The 22,242-nt window shown below is 44.1% G+C and overlaps 1 protein-coding gene across 21 annotated transcripts in view; it reads right to left on the minus strand.

The window, feature by feature from the left end:
* Window positions 1–22,242, minus strand: part of MYT1L (myelin transcription factor 1 like) — a 531,685-nt gene that overhangs the window by 479,863 nt on the left and 29,580 nt on the right. For all 21 annotated transcript variants that reach the window (XM_030799643.1, XM_030799637.1, XM_030799642.1 and 18 more), the window contains one exon: window positions 5,307–5,406. The gene's annotated coding sequence lies outside the window, so the exon portion shown is untranslated. The remainder of the gene's footprint in view (window positions 1–5,306; window positions 5,407–22,242) is intronic.

The following is a 22,242-nucleotide window of genomic DNA, read 5'->3' on the forward strand; positions in this document are numbered from 1 at the left end:
GAGGATTCTTAAAATAAAAGGAGAGCTCTCCTCAATGGATCTTTGTTTTCAGATATTTACCATTTCTTAGTGTCTTAACAGTTGTGATGCTGTAAGGTCACTGTGAAGTTCTGGGTACAGAGGACAAAACTCCCTTGGTTGTATGGTTTAAGATTGCATACAGGCTACTAGTATTTACTTTTCCTATATTTCAAGTCTATGCCTGATTGTGATGATAGTTCAAAGTACGGAGGACAATAATGCCTTCTTAAATAGCAAAGAATTATTATAATGATTCAGCCATCCAACATGGAAGAGGAAGAAAGAGAAGAAGAAGAGGAGGAGAAGGAGGAAGAGGGAAAGGTGGAGGAGGGAAGGGAAGGGGAGGGGAGGGAAAAAGAGAGGTAGAGTCCAGGAGGAAGGAAGAAAAAAATGGAGTAAGAAGAGAGAAAGAGGGAGGGAAGGAGGAAGGAGAGAGAGAAAGAGAGAAGAAGGAAGGAAGGAAGGAAGGAAGGAAGGAAGGAAGGAAGGAAGGAAGGAAGGAATCAAGATTATCCCTCAAATGTCAACCAACACCTGTTCCATGCCCAGGTTGCTTTTCCCTCTCAGTTCAACTTTTTACCTTCAAGTTTGTTGGCCGGGGTAGTTTCGGGTTGAGTGACAGCCTTCAAGGTATTTCCATTTTGCCATTCTATGTTTATAAGGGTTTTTAATGTATACCCTCAAGTGGGTGACACTGCACACTGGGATTTTCTTTCACTAGCTTCTTCTAATCAAAGAATGTAAACTAGGCAAGGTAGGAAGCTGTTGTCAGCAGACAGCACTTACGTGATTTATGTATTTAAGAAGCAGGACAAGTACATGGCATAAAGTCAAGGATCGGGTAAGAGGTAAATGAAACAAAAGCTTTGATGTAGAAAAATTATGTGGAATTTCAAATAGATGGATATAAGAAGTAGTAAAAACAGGTATCAGAAAAGGAGGAAATAAAGAAATAAACAATAAGTGTCATCAGTCAGAAAACATTAAAGTAAAAATTAAGAAAATATGTATGAGCAACAAAATTCATTTGTGGACTAAAGTAGAAAGTGTTAGATTTTCTGAGAAGTTTTTCTCCCTATAAGGAGGATTTCAAGCATATACTATTTCTGCTTATATGTTGTCAAATTAGGTCATTTTAATGAATCCACCACAAAACACTAGTTAGACATTGCATACATACCCTGGTTGCATGGTTCACAGCTTTACGCATTGTTGATTTGTTGCCATTGCTTTATTTCCTTGCATCTCAAAGTTGCCTTCGTAATAGGCATTATCTCTAAGAAAACCAAGTGAACCAACTCCAAGAAACTATTTGGAGTGAAAAATTTGGAAGAGTAAAGGAGTTCACCTGCCCATTCCATATAAGACAGAAATCAGGAGCTGAGACTATGGGGTGCCTTTTAAACCGAACTAAACTTCTTCTATCCGCCCTTGTGCACATTACATAACGCTCTGCCTCAGGTCTCTCCTGTTGAAAATGGGGATGATAATGTTTCCTTCCTTAGTGTGATTTTAAGGAGGAAGTCAGGTAACACACGTCAACTTCATAGGACACGGCTGCAGTGCAGCAGTCTGTGCAGGGTGACCACGTGCGTGAAGCATTGCAGCAGGGTCAGACCCCATCAGGAGGTGGAGAGGAAGCTTCAACCAAACAAACCATAACTGACAGGCATCCAGAGCTCTGTGATTTAAAACCCAGAACCCCAAACACAAAATTTCATCCTAAAATATTGTGGTTTAAGTCTCCTCAAAGATTTCTAACTCCTTTATTTAATTGATGAAGTGACCGAGGCTTAGAGAAGGCTGGTGGCTTGCCTGGGTGCGGCCATAGGGGACACACTAGGTTTTCCAGCTTTTGATGTGGGTTTGTTTTATACCAAATGTACACAACTGTGGTGATATGGTTTGGCTGTGTCCCCACCCAAATCTTATCTTGAATTGTAGTTCCTATAATCCCCACGTGTCATGGGATGGACCCGGGGGGAGGTAATTGAATCGTGGGGGTGGTTACCCCATGCCATTCTCATGTTAGTGAGTAAATTCTCATGAGATCTGATGGTTTTATCAGGGGCTTTTCCTGCTTTGCTCAGCACTTCTTCCTGTGAAGAAGATGCCTTTCTTCAGCTTTGCCTTCTGCCATGATTGTAAGTTTCCTGAGGCCTCCCAAGCCACGCAGAACTGTGAGTCAATTAAACCTCTTTTCTTTATAAATCATCGGGTATTTCTTCATGGCAGTGTGAGAATGAACTAATACACGTGGCTTGACTTTTCATGTCATAACTAGTAATAGTGTGGGGCAAATGACTTTTGTTTTCTTTTTAATATAATTGTTGTGTAATATGTACAGAAGTGGGAGGAGTAAATGCCTGTGTCTTCCTGATTGATTGTAAAATTTTTTCCAGCTAGCTCATGTAAGTGGTCAACAACTGAGGCCAAAATGTGTTGCTTTATAGAGATTTAGCAGACTTATATTAATGATCCAATTTTCTTGAATGAGGTGAACTTGTTAACTTGTGTATTTAGAAAAACTATTATCAAATATTGAAAATAATGTCATATGAAATAGAAATTAGCCCATAGAACCTAGAACATGTTCTGAACATAGTAGATCATTAAAATATATGCATTAAATTGAATTGAATTAGACGTAGTCTGTATCTCTCCAGAGGCTGAAAGTAAGAACAACAGGTGCCTATTATAAAACTGAATAATATTCAGACCCTTGACACAATCCAACAATGGAATGAGTTGCCTTGTTGAGTTGTAAGCTATCCATTCCTGGAAATATTCAAGGAGCAAAATACCCAGGGGTAGGTCGCATGGGGGCAGAAATGTTTCTGTAGTGCATTCTGGAGTTTAGTATAATGAACACAATCCTAGCTTTCTTTAATGGTAGTGGATCTCGAAATTCTCAGAGTTACACATCAGAAACAATAATGGCCACTATATTAAATTGCTCTACTGAGATTTCATTTTTAAAGTAAATGTATTATAATGCTTTTCATACCATGTATCAGAGACTCAATAAAAGTGTGGATTCTGCAACTAAAAGGTGGACTTCTCAAAAGCTGGGTCATGTTCCATCATTTACATATCACTACTGCCTCACACAATGTATTGCACGTAGCAGGTGCTTCATACATTGATTTAATATATGAACAAAAGAAGAAAAGTGTCAGATTTTTAACTGAGTTTATGAGAATTTGGAAGATATTTTGAAATACATTTTTAGCCTTTACAAAACGAAATTTGTGCTATGAGATTAGTTTTTTCTTAAGGTTGAACTTCTGACACTTCTATGTGGAATGGCAGACCATTCAAACATTGGATGGCTAGCTGTGTTTTCAATAGCAGAGGACATGCAGTGATATGACCACACATAAAATGAAGCAGGATTGTAAAGATAATGCCCTTCTCAAAAGTCTCAAAATGTATATAGTCTTGAATCAAGCAATTCTACTGTGAATTTATCTTAAGAAAATCATTAACAGTGTGAAAGGTTTTAGGTAAAGAATGGTTATTAAAACCATGTTTATAAGGCAAAATTTTAAAAATCTAACTTATGAAATTACAATAGAGAATTGATGAAGTATATTTCAGTATATCCATAAAGTAGAATGCTAGATGAGGTAATGGAATAAAATAAGGTAACAGAAAAGTAGTTCTTCAGGCTAGGTGCAGTGCTTCACACCTGTAATCCCAGCACTTTGGGAAACCGAGGCGTGCAGACCACTTGAGGTCAGGAGTTGGAGACTAGCCTGGCCAACATGGTGAAACCCCGTCTTTACTAAAAATAGAAAAATTAGTCAGGTGTGGTGGCATGTGCCAGTAACCCTAGCTACTTGAGAGGCTGAGGCAGGAGAATACCTTGAACCCTGAAAGCAGAGGTTACAGTGAGCCAAGATTGTGCCACTGCACTCTAGCCTGGGTGACAGAGCCAGACTCCATCCCCCCCCAACAAAAAAAGTAGTTCTTCATACAGAAAGATACATACGATGCATAAAGGGAAAAAGGAGTAAAGAACAAATGGTACAGTTTGACCCATGTTAATTTAAAATATTTTTGATGACTGTCAAAGAAATCAGTCTTGAAGAATTTTAAACCAACATTCTACCGGTGGTTGTCACTGAATTTTTGAATTTCCAGTGCTTTAAAAAATTATATTATCTATTATTTTAATATTCTAATTTTTTTTTACAGTGGACATACACTAATTATGTAAAGAAAATAGAAGTTTAAAAACTTGGTCTCTCTGGCAGTTTGATGTTAAGGCAAAGAACGACATTGAGATGATAAGTTGCTAAAGATATTGACACCAAAAGTAAGAGTCTACAGAGATGATGCCTTGAAAAGTATAATTTTTGAACCATTAAAAATTAGTTGTGCAGCAAATAGTGGACATTAGGTCCAACAGATTGGTTTATTTCTCAGTCTTCCTGGAAATTAAATTTGTAGCACTTCTCAATTCCACCCACACATAATTGGAAGAGAAAGTGAAGGCCACAGAAGCTGAGAGTCTGCTTCAAAGTCCCCAGGCAGTAAGGGCTGCTCAGACCTCGAACCTACACATGGTCAGGCAATGCTACTCTTTCATGCAGCTGAAAATTTACAGTTACATCCAAGATAGATTTCAAAAGGGATACAAATGATTCCCAAGGATGTGTGTCTATGGAAAAAGGAAACTACAGCCTCAAAATGGGGCTCTGATGGGAAGTAAGCTCTGAAGTCTGCGCACCTCTGGCTACCTGTCCAACCTCCCTCTGCCTCAGTTTCCTCATGTCTAAAAGGGATGGTGGCAACTTTCTTACAGGGTACTCAAGGGCTTCAAGAGAGCCAGCCGTGTCTACAATGTGACCTCACACGAAGCAGGCACTCAGGCTAAAGTGAGGGAGTAGGAGTGGGAGGAGTTTGAAATTCAGAAAACACCACGTAAGTATAACGAGAATAATTAGGAAATTAAACATAACTATATATTTTTTGGATCAAGTTCTCTGCTTGGTTCAGTTCATTTATGAAATATTTAGATTATAGGCGATGCTTTCATCAGTATAAAGATATAAGAAAAAGTAATAGTTGATGTATGAACTTAACATGTATATATAATTGACTAGACAATGGCATACAACTGAAGCGTGTAAGCATTAAAAACAGCAAGAAATAACTGGTACAAAAGAACCCAATTGCCCGAATTCTAAATCAGTCATTGCCTTGTGAGTTCTGCTTGTTTTCAGGTACCTCCTTTACATTCCTAACACAAAGGTAAGGTCCCATTGCAATTCACATACCACACGCTGTGATCCCTCAAATGTCAATGTGGATTGGACAAACGTCCAGGCAACAGCTGCACACACCTCGTCCTTGGCTACAGCCTCCGCATGACCCGCCCTGCATGTAAGAGAAGAGGAAGAAATGGTTAATGGAACTGGGACTCTTTTCTCTTGAGTTAATGGGAATGGATAGTTTCCCTGCATCTTGAGCTATTCTCATTAAAGTATTGAAGGCCCTACACACAGCCACACTTGCTGAAATTTATCTGAGGAGTGGCCTTGGAGTTAGACTCTTCTGCTGTATCTCCTCAAAATGGTAATTTTTTTTTTTCTTTGAGACAGAGTCTTGCTCTGTCGCCAGGCTGGAGGGCAGTGGCGGGATCTCGGCTCACTGGAGCCTCCGTCTCCCGGGTTCAAGCGATTCTCCTGCCTCAGCCTCCCAAGTAGCTGGCACTACAGGCATGCACCACCACGCCTGGCTAATTTTTTGTATTTTAGTAGAGATAGGGTTTCACCATGTGCTACATTGGCCAGGGGTCAGGGTGGTCTTGATCTTCTGACCTCGTGATACGCCCACCTTTGCCTCCCAAAGTGCTGGGATTACAGGTGTGAGTCACCACACCCGGCCAAAGTTGTACTTCTTTTAAAATAAAATCCGTCCTTTAATAAAAATGAAAGAACAAGGTCAGTTGTGTGAAACTTGCGAGAGTCCCTAGGTCTCCGTCCTCCCTACAAAGTCTCCTAACCCAAGGAGATGAGCTGGAGGTGAGCTCCATGCCCAAAAGGCTGCTTGTCAGGCAGTGATTGCAGTTGCAAGAGAAGGTTCTGGACTTAGGGAGTGAATCGCGAATTGCATTACCATCAATGTATGCAGGTTCAATAAGGACCTCAAATGCAGCTTGCCTATCTAAGGCCATATCAGGACAAATGCCATAATGAAAAATAAGAGGTGTTTAAAAAACAGAAGTAAAGAAACACACGCAGACCAGGAAGTTTCCCATATTTCCTATTTCCTGGGTTCACTTGGAAAACTGGGGTGGTGGAAGAAAAGGACAATAATTCCTTTGGAACATTAATTCAACTTTTTCTACCCACTAACCATATTCGTTCCAATTTTAGCAGTTCTGTGGGAGGAAAAATGAAACATGAAATTCTTCTATGCTTTCAACTTTGCATATCTCTTTACCTCTACCTGGAATGCCCTCCCCTTTCTGGGTCTTCCCAATCCTGCCTAGAAGCCACACTTTCTGTTTTGTGACAGGTTCCTGGTGACAGAGGAGCAGGGACCTTCATGGTAAGAGCAGCACACATGTCAACCACTCCCATTTCCGAGTATCCAGCTGAGGAGCTACATGCTAGGTCAGACACTGCAGGTTCGGTGTCTCTCTTAATCCTCAAAGTTGGCATCATCGTTTCCCTGTACATCAGCTCAAGATGCTGCCTAACACCTGGAGACACAGAGCTAGAGCATGCCTAGCAGGGGTTCAAAACCAGCTCTTCCCAACTCGAGGGTGCTTTCTGCTGCTGCGGGCTAGCCTCCAGTTTCTCAGGCCCTCCAATCCATCCTCCAATTCTTTGTTCTTCATTCTTCTTCTTCTCCTTCTTTTTTTTTTTTTTTTTTGTGAGATGGACTCTCACTCTGTCACCCAGGCTGGAGTGCAGTGGCATGATCTCAGCTCACTGCAACCTCTGCCTCCCAGGTTTGAGTGATACTCCTGCCTCAGCCTCATGAGTAGCTAGGAATACTGGCACATGCCACCACTCCTGGCTAATTTTTGTATTTTTAGTAGAGACGGGGTTTCACTATGTTGGTCAGGCTGGTCTCGAACTCCTGACCTTGTGATCCACCCACCTCGGCCTCCCAATGTGCTGGGAGTACAGGCGTGGGATTACCGCGCCCGGCCTGTTCTTCATTCTTCTAAAAGGAAACATCGAGCATTTGTGACATGCTTTGGCTCACACACAGAGACTTTCTCCTTTGCAGATAGAATTGATGACTCTTCCAGGACAATGTCATTCATTACTAAAATGTGGAGAGCATCTTAGATCATTTAAAATCAAATGAAATATATGTAAACTTTTAAAAGAAGTAATGCGGATATCAAGTTTCAAATGATTTCTAACAAATTGAAAAAAATAAAACACAGAACCCATTAGTAAACTTTTATGAGAATGTCTGGTCTTGGGATTTTACTTTACAACTGAAAATGACAATGAATTTAGTTTCTACTCGGGTTAAAGTGTGCTTGCCTATTGTGAGTCAATAATAAATGGTCTAATGGGTTTAAGTGGCCCCGCATGGTTTGCTATACTTGGGCACAGCAGGAGAGATCATCTGTGGTCAAGGGTGCCAGCAACACATCTACCTAAAGCACCAGGCATTGGCTCTGGGGAACTATGCCAGGACACAGCAGGCTTCCCTCCCCACCCACCTGCACTTGAAAGGCCACCTGCAGAAGGCGGGAAGGGTGCACGAAATCACGAAGGCAGGGAGTGGCAGAGACTTAGTGTCAAAGCAATGTCACTAGGTTCTATTTCCCATTCTGTTATCATCACCTAAGAGAGGGAGACACAGATACACACACACGCACACACAGACACACAAAGACACACACACACACACACACACACACAGATTTCATCTAAAATTGCCATTGCTTTGAGGCCAAGGTGGGCGGATCACCTGAGGTCGGGAGTTCGAGACCAGTCTGACCAACATGGAGAAACCCCGTCTCTACTAAAAATAGAAAATTAGCCAGGCGTGGTGGTGCATGCCTGTAATACCAGCTACTCCGGAGGCTGAGGCAAGAGAATCGCTTGAACCTGGGAGGCAGAGGCTGCAGAGAGCAGAGATTGTGCCTTTGCACTCCAACCCGGGCAACAAGAGCGAAACTCCATCTAAAAAAAAAAGTATTTGAATCCTTTTTAAAAATTCAGATAATCCTCAAGGAGCTTACAAGACTTTAGGCATTAAATTTTTAAGTGTTGAAAAAAATTGACTAGATGAAGTTATTTAATGTCAGGGCCATTATCTTTCAAACATTTTGTTAAGCATCACCAGCATCCTGGTGCAAAATTCTGCATGTAAGACCTGTTCAAATAGTCAAAAGTAAGTGATTTACAGAAAATCAACTGGCATGAGTCAGTCCCAGTCTTTTTAAAAAAATAAATCATTGAAAAAAACATAAGTACTGTATTTACTGAAGATGGGAAAGTGGCAATTTCAGGAGCACAGAGTGACTTTCTCATTTGCAAAATGAGGATAATGGATTAGATCATCTTTAAGACTCTCCTTTTGACCTCTGAAATCCAGCTTTATTTCTCAGTAAGAGCTTGGTCTTTTAAATTCATATGGATATTCTAGTTAATTAATAGTTATTTCATATAGTCTTTTAAACAAAGTTGTAGTTATTTCTGTGTGGATATCACCACGTTTTAGGCAGAAGAGAAGCACTTGCCTTGCCATGGAAATTGTAATAGCAATGAAATTCAAACTCTATTAAGCCAGACTAACTCTACATCTCAGTTTGAAATTTGGAATTTAACCTACTGGAGATTTAAGTAGAGTAATAGCTAAACACAAGGCCTTACATTAAGAACTCTCTGGTGGGGTATACAGATCATTCTAGAATATTTACTCACCCTCTTTTCTGGCTTCTTCAGACAGACATCAGATTTATCCCTAGATAGATCATCTGGTCTCATTTCCTGACACACTATAGTTCATTTCTAGAGACAGGGAAGATATATTTATAATGACCTAAAAGTAGAGACTATGTGCTAAGTACTAAATATGAATTGTCATTTAATCCTCACGACCAGGTAGATACATGATGACATCAGTTTTACAGATCACAGAAATGAGGCCCTGGGAAGCTACATCACTGGCCTAACATCACTTAGTTTGTCAATAGTAGAGTTGGATTTGAATCCTGATCATCTAATTTCTCAGCAAGCACTCCTAAATACCACACTCAAACCTCAATGAAATTAAAAGGAACTTTAAAAAAATGAGATCATCATATGCCTAGACAGAGCAAAGTATTGAGAAGAACTGAGCAAAGCGTTTCTCATTATCTGGGTCCTCCACACCCATGCAAAGAGCAGGGCGTGCACCAGCCTCATGTGCAGTTTACCTGGAAATGTGCCGTAAAGGTAAAATACACACAAGATTTGATCACAGCATGCAAACAATGCAAAATATCTCATTGATCATTATGTATTGATTGCTTGTTGATATTATCATATTTAGGTTTGATAGCTGTATTATTAAAATTAATTCCATCTGGTTCTTTTAATTATGTTTAACATTTACTGGAAAATGTAATATCACATATGTAATTCTTCCACTTGCATTATATTTATATTAGACAGTGCTGATCTAGAGTATCAGTTGTCAGGTTAATTTTACAATGAGCTACACTTTGGATTTTTATCAGACTAGAGCCACATACACATGTTCAGCTTGAATACCTCCTTGCTAGAGAACAATATAACCCATTCAGTTCAGTCTCAGCAATGCCAGGCTTACATTCTTCTTCAAATCCATAGCTTCTTAACTCAAAGTTACTTAATAATAAAAGTTATTTTCTCCAAGATAATTATCCTGTTAAAAATGTTCTACCCTTCAATATAAGCCACAGGCTTGCATATTAAGTAGCTTTTCTGCAGGCTTCCGCAGCTCATGATGTCAGAGGTAGGTCAAGATTCCTTATCACCAAACGGAGCCCATGATGACACTTGTCAGGGCAGACAGAATCCTCTACTAATGGCAGAGTAAGACTGAAGACCACAGAGGGTGATGCCTGTCCCTTAACCCTGAGAAAATCCCAATAGGTGGCCCTGTCCGGCTAAGGTGGGAATATCCTGTATTAATCACACTGCCAGATACGTTGAAGCTTTATTGCATGTTGGCCAAAAAGCTTTATTTAAATGCACTCAAGCTTACTTATTTATAATTTTTAGGCTTTTACTATTTTACCCCATATTTCAAGCATGGTAGTAGTACAGTGGTTCATACTCTCAATTAAAAATAATTTTTAATTTGCTGATTATCATTTTTTCAGGCCTGTCTAGTCTCATATAGAGAGCTAATTTTTACATATATCTTATAGAAAAGCTGGGCTTACATAAAAAACATCTGCAAATATGTAAGCATAAAGCAACAGCCTGTATAACAATGATGAAGGAACATTACAACCTGCTAATCGCTGTGTTAACTTGAACAGTCATCCTTCCATAAGACTGAAATAAGAAGAGCCCTTGTACCGCTGCTTGATCTTCTGCAAATAAATATAACTCCCCCTCACTGGTACCACCCATGGAATCAAAACAGGCTCAGTGGAATAGAAACAAAATCCTCTCTAACTGGGGTGAGTGCATGACTGATACTTTAAAGCATTTGATATCTGAGACATTAGGTGAGTTTCTTAGTATTGCCTGAAGAAATTATTTTAAGTGATTTAGATGTGGATCCAATTAATAGCCACAGTCATAAATCCCCAAAATCCAGCTCACCTGTGTCATGGCATAAACAGGGCTTCACTTCAGCACTGGCAGCAAGGGCAGGTTCCCAGGAGGCAGATCCCAGGAGGTGGAGGAAGGAGAGGAGAGTGTGCTGAGAGGAAATATGCTCCCTGGGGAAGACCTCCCCATAGCAGGGCTGGGATCTCCAGCGGGAGTCTGGGTGTTTATGTTCTGACACTGGCCTTGGCAACTCAGCATCACAACGCTGCCACATGAGTTCCTGATGTCAGCCACACAGCCACAAATTGCAGGACACGGGCAGAGAAGCAGTAGAGAAAGTGAGAATTTCTAGATTCAAATCTAGAACCTTGTCTTGGAACTGTGCTCTGTATATCTGAGGGCCCCATGGTCACCCCAACCTCTGATGGAGCAAACGTTTATCTGCAAGGAGAGGGAGCTGGGGAAGGCCCAGAGCCCTGGCTTCCACTTCCGCCTGAGGAGCGAGGCCTTCGTCTGCTTTCGTTTTTTAAAAGGTTCTTTATTCGTACAAGTCTGAAGTCACTGGATGACCTCATCTCGAAGACTAGGGTGCTGTGTGCTTTATCACATGCTCTATAGCAAGAACATGTTATACTCATGCAGTCTGTATAATTAAAGGACTTACATTTTAAGGAAATACAACACTGGTGTGGGCATAAAGATAACAATGAAGAAAAACAGTCATTAAAACTTAATTGCTCATCACACGTGCCAGCCAAGTGGAAGAACTACAGGTTAAAATGACAGCATTCTGTTAGCGTCCATGCCCCCAGTCCACACATACACACACATGCTCTGACGTAGAGGCAGAAAAAGAACATGGTTTAAAGATGCGGTTCCTGGACCTGGTTGCATATTCCAATTACCTGGGACCTTCGAAAAGGCACTGACCCCTGCCTGCAGAGACACTGATCCAATGAGTCTGGGGGGTGAGGCCCAGGCATCAGTATGTGTTTTAAAGTTCCCCTGGTGATCCTGATGTGCAGCCAGGGCTAAGAAACACTGGCTCAAAAGAAATGCCCAGAACTAGCAAAAGAGTGTCCAGATTTGAATTACTATTCTGCTAGTTCTTAGCTGTATGAACTTCACAACACGATCACTTCTCCATTAGATAAAGAGGAGAAAAGATAAAACATTGACAGCACCAGCCCACTCAGCTTCTAGGGCCGTTATAAAAATCAATTTAGATTATGCAAGGGAAAGTCTAGGTAAAAAAATGAAACTCAGTATAAATTATGTTTTTACTTAAGGAAGAACTCAGGGCAACAGTAAATTCTCCTATGCTGAGAACCCTGAGACAAAGCACAGAAGCAGGGTAAGAAGCGAGAATAATGAAAAAAATCAGAAAAAAAAGGGTTGTGATTCTGGGCTTTAGCTACAAAGCTACCGTATAGCCTTCCTGCCTTCTGACTATGAAACCAGTGATTTGTGATTTGAGCTGAAATCTCTTCACGATATAAAATGAAAATGTTCTGGACTCGGGGCAATTAGCTAGATAAGCAAATGATTTTACAGGTTGGAGCTGGAACTGAAGCCCCATGCCTGCCCATGACTTCAGAAGAAGATTTAACCTACAGGCATTTACTCCCCGCGGAAATGGAAGAGGTGACTCTTGGGGATGGGAGGCAGGAGACTGGCCAGCAGGAAAGCGTCCAGATCTTTGTCCTGAAGAAGCTCATCACACAAACTGGAAGGTGAAAATCAAAAGCGACATAGTTGCTCACGGGACAAATAAGAGGAAGCCGCTCCGTTCTAAGGAGACGGGATGCGTGATGGGTTCTGAGTCCCGGCGCCCCGGCCTGTGTGGAAAGTCGCGTAGGCTGGGTGCGGTTGCAGGTGGACAGCAGCCTCCCTTGCCACGTGCAGCCGCCGAGCCAGCCTGGCTCCCCGACCCACGCACCCTGTGCCCCCAGGTGCCAGCTCTTGCATTACAGGAGCCCACATGACCGGGTCTGAAAAGAACCTAAAAGTCATTGTCTCACAGAGTATTTGATAATTTTTAGCATTTCTATTCACAGCCTAGCTTTCTCCGGAGCATCTCACGAGACGTCAGGATGCGATTCTAAGAGTGCGGAGGAGCCCTGGGCAGCCTGCAGGTGCAGGGCTGAGAGGAGCGGGTGGGCCCGACTGCCCATCCAGGGCGCTGCTCTCTGAGCCTGGGCCTCAGCTGCGTGGGCTCTGCTTCCCTCTGTTGGTGTGGAGCGGGAAGGAAGGAATCTTGCCAGGCAAAAGGGGCAGCGAGCAGGGCAGGTGGAGACTCTGCTGTCCTCAGGTGCAAGAATTCCTGCGGAGTGAGTGGGGGCGGGCGCAGGGCCTGCAGCTCTGGGGACCGTGGCTCAGGACAGACTGAAGGCTGCCCTGCTCAGCCTCTCCTGAAGCTGAGTCGGTGCCGCAGGCCGGCCTGCCGCCTCCTTGGTTTGGGATAGCAATTCTATTCCCAAACGTTACATGAAAACAAACCCGAAATTGGAGAAAAAGTCCTTGTGAAATGCATAAAAGACTTAGGCTTGGCTATGGAAAGAACTGTTGGGAAAATTCCCCACTTTGATTTCCTTTGCTATTTTTTATTTTCTTGCGGATGTCAGGACTCTATATTGCCCTCAGCAGTGGCACGGTTTCTGGACAGGACACTGCAAACCCAGAGGTGGCTCGTCAGCACTCGGGGACAGCCTCCTATCCCTGTCGGGGCTCAGCTGGGGGCCCTGCCGGGACAGGTGCACAGACATAGCCGTCTGTGTGGCCCTCACGGTCCCAGCCTCGGGAAGCCACATTGAGAACACTGTGCTCAAGTCACACAGAGAGCAAAGTTTATATTTGTAAATTTAAAAAAGACGAAGTGGTTCTACATCCCGATGTCACAAGCAAGTTTGCTGCCACGAAATCAGACGTATTGGATAAACTGTATCTGACAAACTATTCTCCCTAATTTATTTTAACCCCAAGTCTGTACACAGAGCAATCAGAAAGACATTTGGGATAAGGAGAGTGGGATAGGAGAGGAACGGATCTGTGGAAATCGGTGAGACGGGGAACCAAGGCACGCTCTTTTCCCTGAAACACACTCTGCAAAAGAACATTTTCCTCTGTCTTGCATGTTGATGTTTCATTTGCAAATTCTGCTTACAGAGAAAATCCGAAGTCATAGAGGCAGCATCAAAAAGATAGAGGCTCTAGATCTGGGGCCAAGACAGCCAGCCTGGAGGCATCTGGAGCCAGATGATCCCAGCTTAGCGGCTCCGGGAGGTGAAGCCTCAAAACCATCATTGACATCAGGTGCCACTGGCCTCATGGGGCCTTTACTATGGCAGCTGTGTCCGTCTTCGATGTAATCCAAAGGGCTGAGGAATAAGAAAAAGAACAAGAACAGCACCGAGGAGGGAAAGAAAATGCCTGTATATTCTTAGGGGAGCCTGCCAAGTGCACTAAGGAAAAAGGAAGGGTGAGGGCTTCAGAGCTCTGTCCCCAGCACCCAGGTACTACAGAGAGAGGGAGGACCTCATTCCCCATTCCCCCACGCTAACTGTGCTCCTGTGAGGACAGACAGCCCTCGGTTAGAGGCAGGTCTGCAGGAGCAGGGCGTGGAGGGTGACGGTGAGCACTGCTCCCGCACAGGTGGAGCTGGGCTTCCCTCGGAGCTTAGAAGGATGAAGGCTTCCAGGTGAGGGGGCTGAGGGGGTCCCCGGGGAACAAAACACACCCCTGAGGAAGTAGTAACTGGTATAAGATGGTGTGTCTGTGTCCCTTAGGTGGGCAGGGCCAAAGCTTCTGCCTGAGGCTGCCCTGGCCCTTCCGGGAAGCACCTGCCCCTCAGCCTGGGGCAGGAGGTGGACACCAACCCCCAGGCGCAAGACTGGCCTCCTCCCTCCTCCCAGCTCCTCTGGAGTCAGACGTTTTTGAAAATGCACACAGCAGAAGGAAAGATGTGGGACGAGATCCTTGGAAGGAACTCAGGCTTGTTCATGCCCAGTTCCAAGAACGCCAGCCTGCTCCGTGCTTGGCGCGCCTCTGAGGGATGCTTCTGGATATTATCGGCCACGGGAAGGCAATGGCCACCAGCACGGGGGGGCAGGACAGGACCCCCCACTTTCAGTGGAATTGGATGGTCTTGCTTTAAAAAGTAGTGGGGTGAATACAGAGAAGAGTAAAGAGGAAGAGAAAAAAAAATCTGGGTTCCAAAAGATACCTTCATCTATCAGTGTAAAATATTAAATTATGGTGACAGCTCAGACCCTGAGGAATGAGGAACATGAGAATGGCCGAGAGACAAGCATGGTTGGTCACAGGTGACAGTGAGCGACTCACAGGTGGTGCCCCGGTCACTTGACTCTGCTTAGAAAGCAACTGGCCATCCGAGGGGAGCCCTGTGGTGAGGGGAGCCCCTGGCATCCTCTCAACTTACGCCAGGCCCCAAGCACAACAAAAGCCTGGCTGTCCTTGTTGCATATCTTAGGATGGTTTCAATTTAGAAAGAATGGGGGAAGAGAGTTGGCAAGGACTGAGATCAGATGAATTTTGACTTGAGCTCAGCACAGCATCACCCAGAAGCCGCGTCTGATGCCCGCACCTGATGCAGTTCATCTGAGGCCAGGGAGCCCAGCAAGGCTCAGCTTCAGCCACTGAACACATGCTGGAGACTGCACTGCCATTCGAGACGTGAACGGAAGGAGGAAAGAGAGGGCAGACAGTGAAGTCGGAATTACCTCATTCTACACATGAGACCAAAACTCAGTTAAATCTGCTTCACTTTCTGCCTGTTCTTTTTACTGGGGAAGCTGAGGGTATCTAAGTCACATGTAACTAGGAATAAACATTCAGCCCATTATTACTCAAATGTCAGCTGATGCTCATTTCACCATTTACCTTGTAGAAGAAATCAATTATTAAGTATCTGTTGAAAGCAATAGTGTGTGCAAAGCCTTGGGGAGGGTACTGTAGAAGACATTATGTTACATTATATTGTACAATAGTCCCTGTCCCAATAGTCCCTGTCCGCAAGAAGCTAACATTCCGGATAGAGAAGCAATCAGTGTGCATAAATGAGATCAATAACGTGCAGTTAAAAGGGATGTTCTTTTTTTTTAGGTGGTGATCTCCCCTTCAATCTAGGTATTCAGGCAGAAACTGGATCAGCAGGTGAACACCAGTAAAGATTTCCGGAGAATCCCTGAATTAGGAGAGATGCTGGATGGTGTGAAATCTATGATCCGCCTTTCCTGATCACAGTCAGTGATACTAAAGCGTGCTGAGGCTTCGGAGCAGATGTGATAGGAGCTCAGGAAAGAGGAAGCTGAGACAGAGGAGCCAGGAGCGGAGCTCTGTAGCCCGAGTGTGATCTGATGGGAAGAGACAGATGAGGAAGGGTATTCCAGGCAGAGGAAACTGGTATCACGCTGCACTGAAGCCAGGCACAGGGGCAAGGGCAATACACATGGGACAGGAGGTCTCCTGAGAACCACTTCCTCTGCTGGGTGCTGTCCACTCAGTAAATTCTATGCTGTGAGGCCACAGAGCCAGACAGCTTCTTTTGCCACCCAGCTGTGGCAAGAGGTTCACCCTGAGCATCGGTGCTTTGCATTATGGGGACAGAAAACCAACCCAAAGGGAATGTGGAGAGTGTGGGGGTGGGGGCAGAGGAGGTGCAGAGAGAGAGAGAGACAGAACGAGAGAGAGACAGAGCGAGAGAGAGAGAGAGACAGAGGACGTAGACAGAGAGACAAGGGATGGGAGGTAGCAGAGAGAGACAGAGGGAGAGAGGCAGAGAAAGAAAGGCAGAGAAAGAGAGAGAATAATAAAGCTAGAGAGAGAGAGAGAGGTTGGGGGAGGAGAGAGAGGCAGAGAAAGAGAGAGAAGAGTAAAGCCAGAGAGAGAGAGATTCCAAAGGCTGGCAACCCAAATACATACAATCAAGCAACCAAAGAGTGGAGTTACATTTTAAAAACTCAGCAGGATAAATATAGAAAATATAGACAATTTTATTCTATTTTTCAAGGAGGTGCCTATAAACCAAGCCAGAGCCAGTCAAAAGGAAACCCTGGGTGGTTGAGAAGCTTTGCTATAAAAGTCACCTGAGGTGCAGCTAAACTTTCTCCTGTCACTGCTCCTGAAACAAAAGCAATTTAAGAGGCAAGAGGAAAGAGTGCCTTTTAAAACAAGTGGAAGAAGAAATTGATTCCAAAGAGGCCAATTCTCTATTAAACAATGCTTGGCCTGTTTGGTAAAGTGTCACTAGTCCCATTTAGATCATTTATTTTAAGAGAAAAAATGTGATTCACAGTGACAACTATTTCCATTTTGAGGGTTTTTCCTTTTATTCAAGAAACTAAAAAACATAAAGCTTTGTAATTAATATCGAGATTTTTTTGTGTATGGGCATGGTATATGCTTTTTATTTCCATCTGAGTATTTCAGCAGTGGAGCAGATGTTTTGTTTTTTCTAGAAATGCTGTCTGGCTAATGTCATTAACTCCAGGAGAAGAGAGAGTGGGAGTTAGAGTGAGAAAGGGGTGTGTGGGCTCTGTCAGTGGTACCTCAGGGTCAGTGGGGACACAGAGAGGAGAGATACTTCAGGAACAGGTGCTGCCTCCTGCTGCCCCAGGGCACCAGGCGTCCCTCTAGTGAAGAGAAGCTGGTGGATGGTCTCGGCCTGGAGACACCACACAGTGCGCTGCGTCAGGAGCGAGCCCTGCCTCTTTGTGGGAAGGTCACCACCAGGCCTCACTGGTGTGTGCAGGGCTGGCCAGCACCCCAGAGGCTCCTCATGGCAACGCCCCTGGTGCACAGAAAACAAATGATGCTCGCTTTAGCCCCAGGGCAGTGCCAACAGCAGCTGGGCTAACACCCCCTTCCCAGGTTTCTCTGCAGGAAGCTGGAGGACCTTTTGGGGCCAATTGGAACCACCTGCCTTCCCAGGTTTCTCTGCAGGAAGCCAGAGGACCCTTCAGGGCCAACTGGAACCACCTGCAATGCCCCTGCTTCAAGGGAGGGCCAGCGACAACACAAGTATCAGGGGACCTCCCGCCTTTGCGACGTAGAATGCACACGACCCTTACCCATGGCTCCGCTCTGAGTCTCTGCTTCCAAGGCTTCTCAGTGAAGTCGTGACCGTTGGAGGTTTTGAAAATGATTTCTGATCTGAGTCGTTTCTTCCTGCTCAGCTCAAGTAGGAAGCATCATGAAATCGCATTTGAACATTCCTGACCACAGGACGGCATGACGGGGGACCGTGTGTGGGGTGGAAGTTCAAGTGGATGGAACACCTGCACAGGGGCGTAAGCCAGGCCCACCAGGAGGAGACTCTGAGGTTAGGGCTTCGAAACCCGGCAGAAACCTGCTGTCTATTACCAGTACACAACATTCCCACCGAATACATGCTTTTCTGCAGACGGATCATGGCGTTCATACTTATTTCCCCCCGGAGACAGGTTTTAAGATTCCTACCATTCAAATGCTTCACGCCTGTCTCCACTCTCCCCTTGGCCGTGCCAACAGTTGCATGTGCCACTCAGGATGCCCAAAGGCATTCACTCCAGAAGGTTCCAGGGACTGCTCAAGGAAGAACAAATGTGTCCTTTCTACAGCACGAAGCATTGCCCTCCTCCTTCTGCCCTCCCAGGGAGGGAGGACGGCCAGGAAAATAAAGGGAATGTCTTTGGGAGCCATCTGAAGAAAGAAACAGGGGCCCCAAATTTTGGTAAAGCAAAACCACTCTGCTCTCTCCCTCTTCCCACAAAAAGGGATATTGAGGATGCCTGTGCCCTTCATTCTCACTGATATCTGCTTCATTCTCTGCGTCCACGCCACTTAAAGTTACGCAACGAGGACCCGAGAAGAAAGCCAGCTTCACAGCTGGGGTTAATTCTAGAAGTAAACTAGGAGAAGCAAACATCCACAAAACATCCTTAACTTGCTCAGCCCCTGGTGCCCTAACAAAGCTATGCTGTGAGGACCAGTTTGTTCTCTGATTAAACCTGGATTTTATCAAGCCTGGCTTTTATTTTTGGGCTGAAATAAACACAGAAACACTTGATTTGCAAACCACTGACACAAACACATTTCCCAGGAGCCTCAATCATGGGCCTCTGAGGACCATATACCTGGGAGATTCTGGAAGGATTTGGATCTGACACTCAGGATCATATCCTCTCTGAAGAGACATGATAGAAGTACAAAAACTTAAACAGTGAAAACTTATGTGATAAGCAATGCGAGGAGAGACCATTCGATGAAGCTTAAAGTCTGAACATTCTTCTGGCGTGGATCTGTCAGGGAACTATTCCAGCAGGAGGAATGTTTTAGTTTAACACATGGCTTTACAATAATAATCTACTAGATGCCATGAAGAAGCAGGCCACAACAACACAAACTTTTATAAATTTTCATTCAAAGTGAACTTGTCTCTAAAAAACATAAATACGTAATGTGATAAATAATACCTTGAGAAATAGATACCTTAGATTCTGTTATCCATATTTACACACCTGAGTTCTGGGAGGAGTAAAATAAGATAATCTGTATTCAGGGGAACATGAGCTTCCACAAGTCCCTGTGCCACCAGCAGCTTCCTGGTCCCAATGTCAAGAAGCACAAGACACTGCATGTTCTCGTGGGAGGTGGCAGGCTTACTGAAGTTAGCCAGAGCTGCCACATGTCCCGCAGTGCTCAGGAACAGTCCTCTCACTCGCTCCACGGTAACTCTGTGTTTATTTATTTATTTTATTATTATTATTTTTTGAGACGGAGTCTCGCTGTGTCCCCAGGCTGGAGTGCAGTGGCACCATCTCGGCTCACTGCAACCTCTGCTTCCCAGGTTCAAGTGCTTCTCCTGCCTCAGCTTCCCAAGTAGCAGGGACTACAGGTGCCCGCCACCACACCTGGCTAATTTTCTGTATTTTTAGTAGAGATGGAGTTTCACCATGTTAGCCAGGATGGTCTCGATCTCCTGACCTGGTGATCCACCCAACTTGGCCTCCCAAAGTGCTGGGATTACAGGCGTGGGCCACTGCGCCCAGCCAACTCTCTGTTTATTAAACAGGGGCATGACTTGTTCATGAAACCAAAAGGCTTGGGTTCCTCTCCAGGGACTTGGCACTAAGAATTTCTCTAAGGTGGAGCACCCATCAATGTGTGGAGATCCTGGCTCTACCTGACAGCAGCCTGGGCCATGATCTCCCCCTGGTGCCTTGTGGCCCAGGTGAGCTGCCAGCAGGGACCCATGTCAGAGGCCACTGGAGAGCCCCATGGATGCCTGCGGGCTGGCAAGCCAGGACTCCAGTTCAAACTGGTTTGGGCAGGAGGCCATGCTTGTGATTTGGAAGCCTGAGTGTGCACCAGTCAGTTCGGGATGGTGATGTGTGAGGGGAGGGGTGGGAGCTGGGGTTCGTGTTTGGAAAGGGAGGTTTGCTCCTTCACTCAAGATACGCAGCTAGAGGTTGCTGCCATTCTTACAGCCTTTCTCAGTGCCTACTAAGTACGATACACTCCTGGATGTCTTCCTAGTGAAATCACAAGTATTCAGGACATTGCAAACCTCAAGCATCCGAACTGTTAATCACGTGTTTTTCTTCAGCTCTGCTTAGTGCTGACTGATCCATCCTTAGAAATGACAGTGAGAGATTCTTACTCACAAAGGAGAGGAGCGTTTTATCCAAAATGATTTTTTAAAACATCCAGTCTCATTACAAACTTTTTCCATGTCATCATAATCTTTCACTTGTCAGATTCCCAAATCTTACTTTGGCACCAGATCATCTTCCACCAGCCTGCTGATGTATTGTGTCCTTTTAATTAACTTTAAAGCAAAGGAAAAAAAATCAATACCGTTTGGTATATCAATGACTTAGAAGTCATTCCCAAGCTGTTTAACCTGGCCTCAAGTTCGCGTATTATTATGAAACACTGGAATGCAGCAGTAAGGCTTTATATCAGGAAAAAACACAAAACAAGATTCCATAAACACATAAACTCAAAATTCTCCTGTGAAAATGTGTCTTCTTTGTGCCTAATGATGACTTATAAGTTACTGGAAGTAAAACTGATGTGTTTCAACCTAAAGACATTCAAATAAATATGTGTTTATGAAAACACATATAATTGGATACACGTGAGTAGAGGGATTTGACTTCTGATTGCCTCTGGAGTTCCTTTTACTTACTATGGAGAAGATCGCATGCTCATATAACCTAAATAACTTTAATCTCTTTGTTTCATAAAAAACAGTGAAGCAAAGCAGTATATTGTTTCTAATACTCAGTTTTCAGGCTTGTATAATGTTTTAGGTGGTTCACAATTGTTCACAAACTGGTCCTATCAAAGTCCAACAAAGTGTGAACATGGCGAGAATCTCTCTCTTTACATCTCATTAGTGTGAGGCACATATTTCTTGAGGTAATTTACATAGTCACATTCTCCCAGCTTCAACAATACTCCATAAATGAAGCACAGTTTTCCAAATGATAATAGGAACACTGAAGTATCATTTTTCTCAGCAAGGTGATGCTTTAAAAGAACTTTGTCCCATGCGCATTTTGAGTTGTCTAACTTCTGATAGCATGGGAGGAGAGGGGAAGTGGACGTTCTCAAATCCATGCGATTATTCTTAGTGGATTCATAGAGTTGGCTGTGCAAGCTTTCTTTGATTCACATACTTACACAGCCGCCTGGGGCTGGGCATCCCTCTTCACATCTTAGTGGTCATCAGAGCAGAGATCAAGAAGGCTGTGTGCCCGTCTTCTACTCCACCAGGAAAACTAAGTCCTGATTTTTGCTGTGCCATAAAACGCCCACTCTCCTGCAGGAGTGACTGGTCACAGCAAGCACTCTTGGCTGTGCCCCATTCTCTGTTCCAATCCTCAGGAGACAACATGGAAGCCTACATGTACATGAATCCTGCGAGTGTTCTGTAAACCCAGACCTTTCGCTCTGTGCCGGCCTCGCACTTTTCTCTTTGCTCTTGTGCAGCCCAGTGTTTCACCCTCCCCTGCCCTCTTCTTTGTTTCCAAGACTCTCCCCGCCTCGGTCTCTGTCTTTTTTCCTCTCTGTGTTTCATTTCCTCTCTATATAAGGAAACTTTATTTGAAACAGACATGGTGAAAACTTTCTTTGCTCTCCTATATACCCTAGTTCACATATGTAGGTGGACACATTCATTTCTTCATCACCTTATTGGAAAACATTCAACTCACCTTTTTCAGCCTTACTATGTGTCCGGCACTGCCCTCAGCATTTCGTTATGAGAGAAAATAAAACAAAAATGGAAGGATTGGTCAATATAGCCATACTAAAAGTTTTCTTTAATTAAAAATTTAAATATGGGCCTAGCACACTGGCTCATGCTTGTAGTCCTTCCTAGCACTTTGTGAGGCTGAGGCAGTAGGATCACTTGAGGCCGGGAGTTTGAGACCAGCCTGGGCATTATAGTGAGACCCCATCTCTACTAAAAAATTTAAAAAGT

The sequence above is a fragment of the Nomascus leucogenys genome, chromosome 19 (genome assembly GCF_006542625.1).
Source record: "Nomascus leucogenys isolate Asia chromosome 19, Asia_NLE_v1, whole genome shotgun sequence".
NCBI classification, from domain to species: domain Eukaryota; kingdom Metazoa; phylum Chordata; class Mammalia; order Primates; family Hylobatidae; genus Nomascus; species Nomascus leucogenys.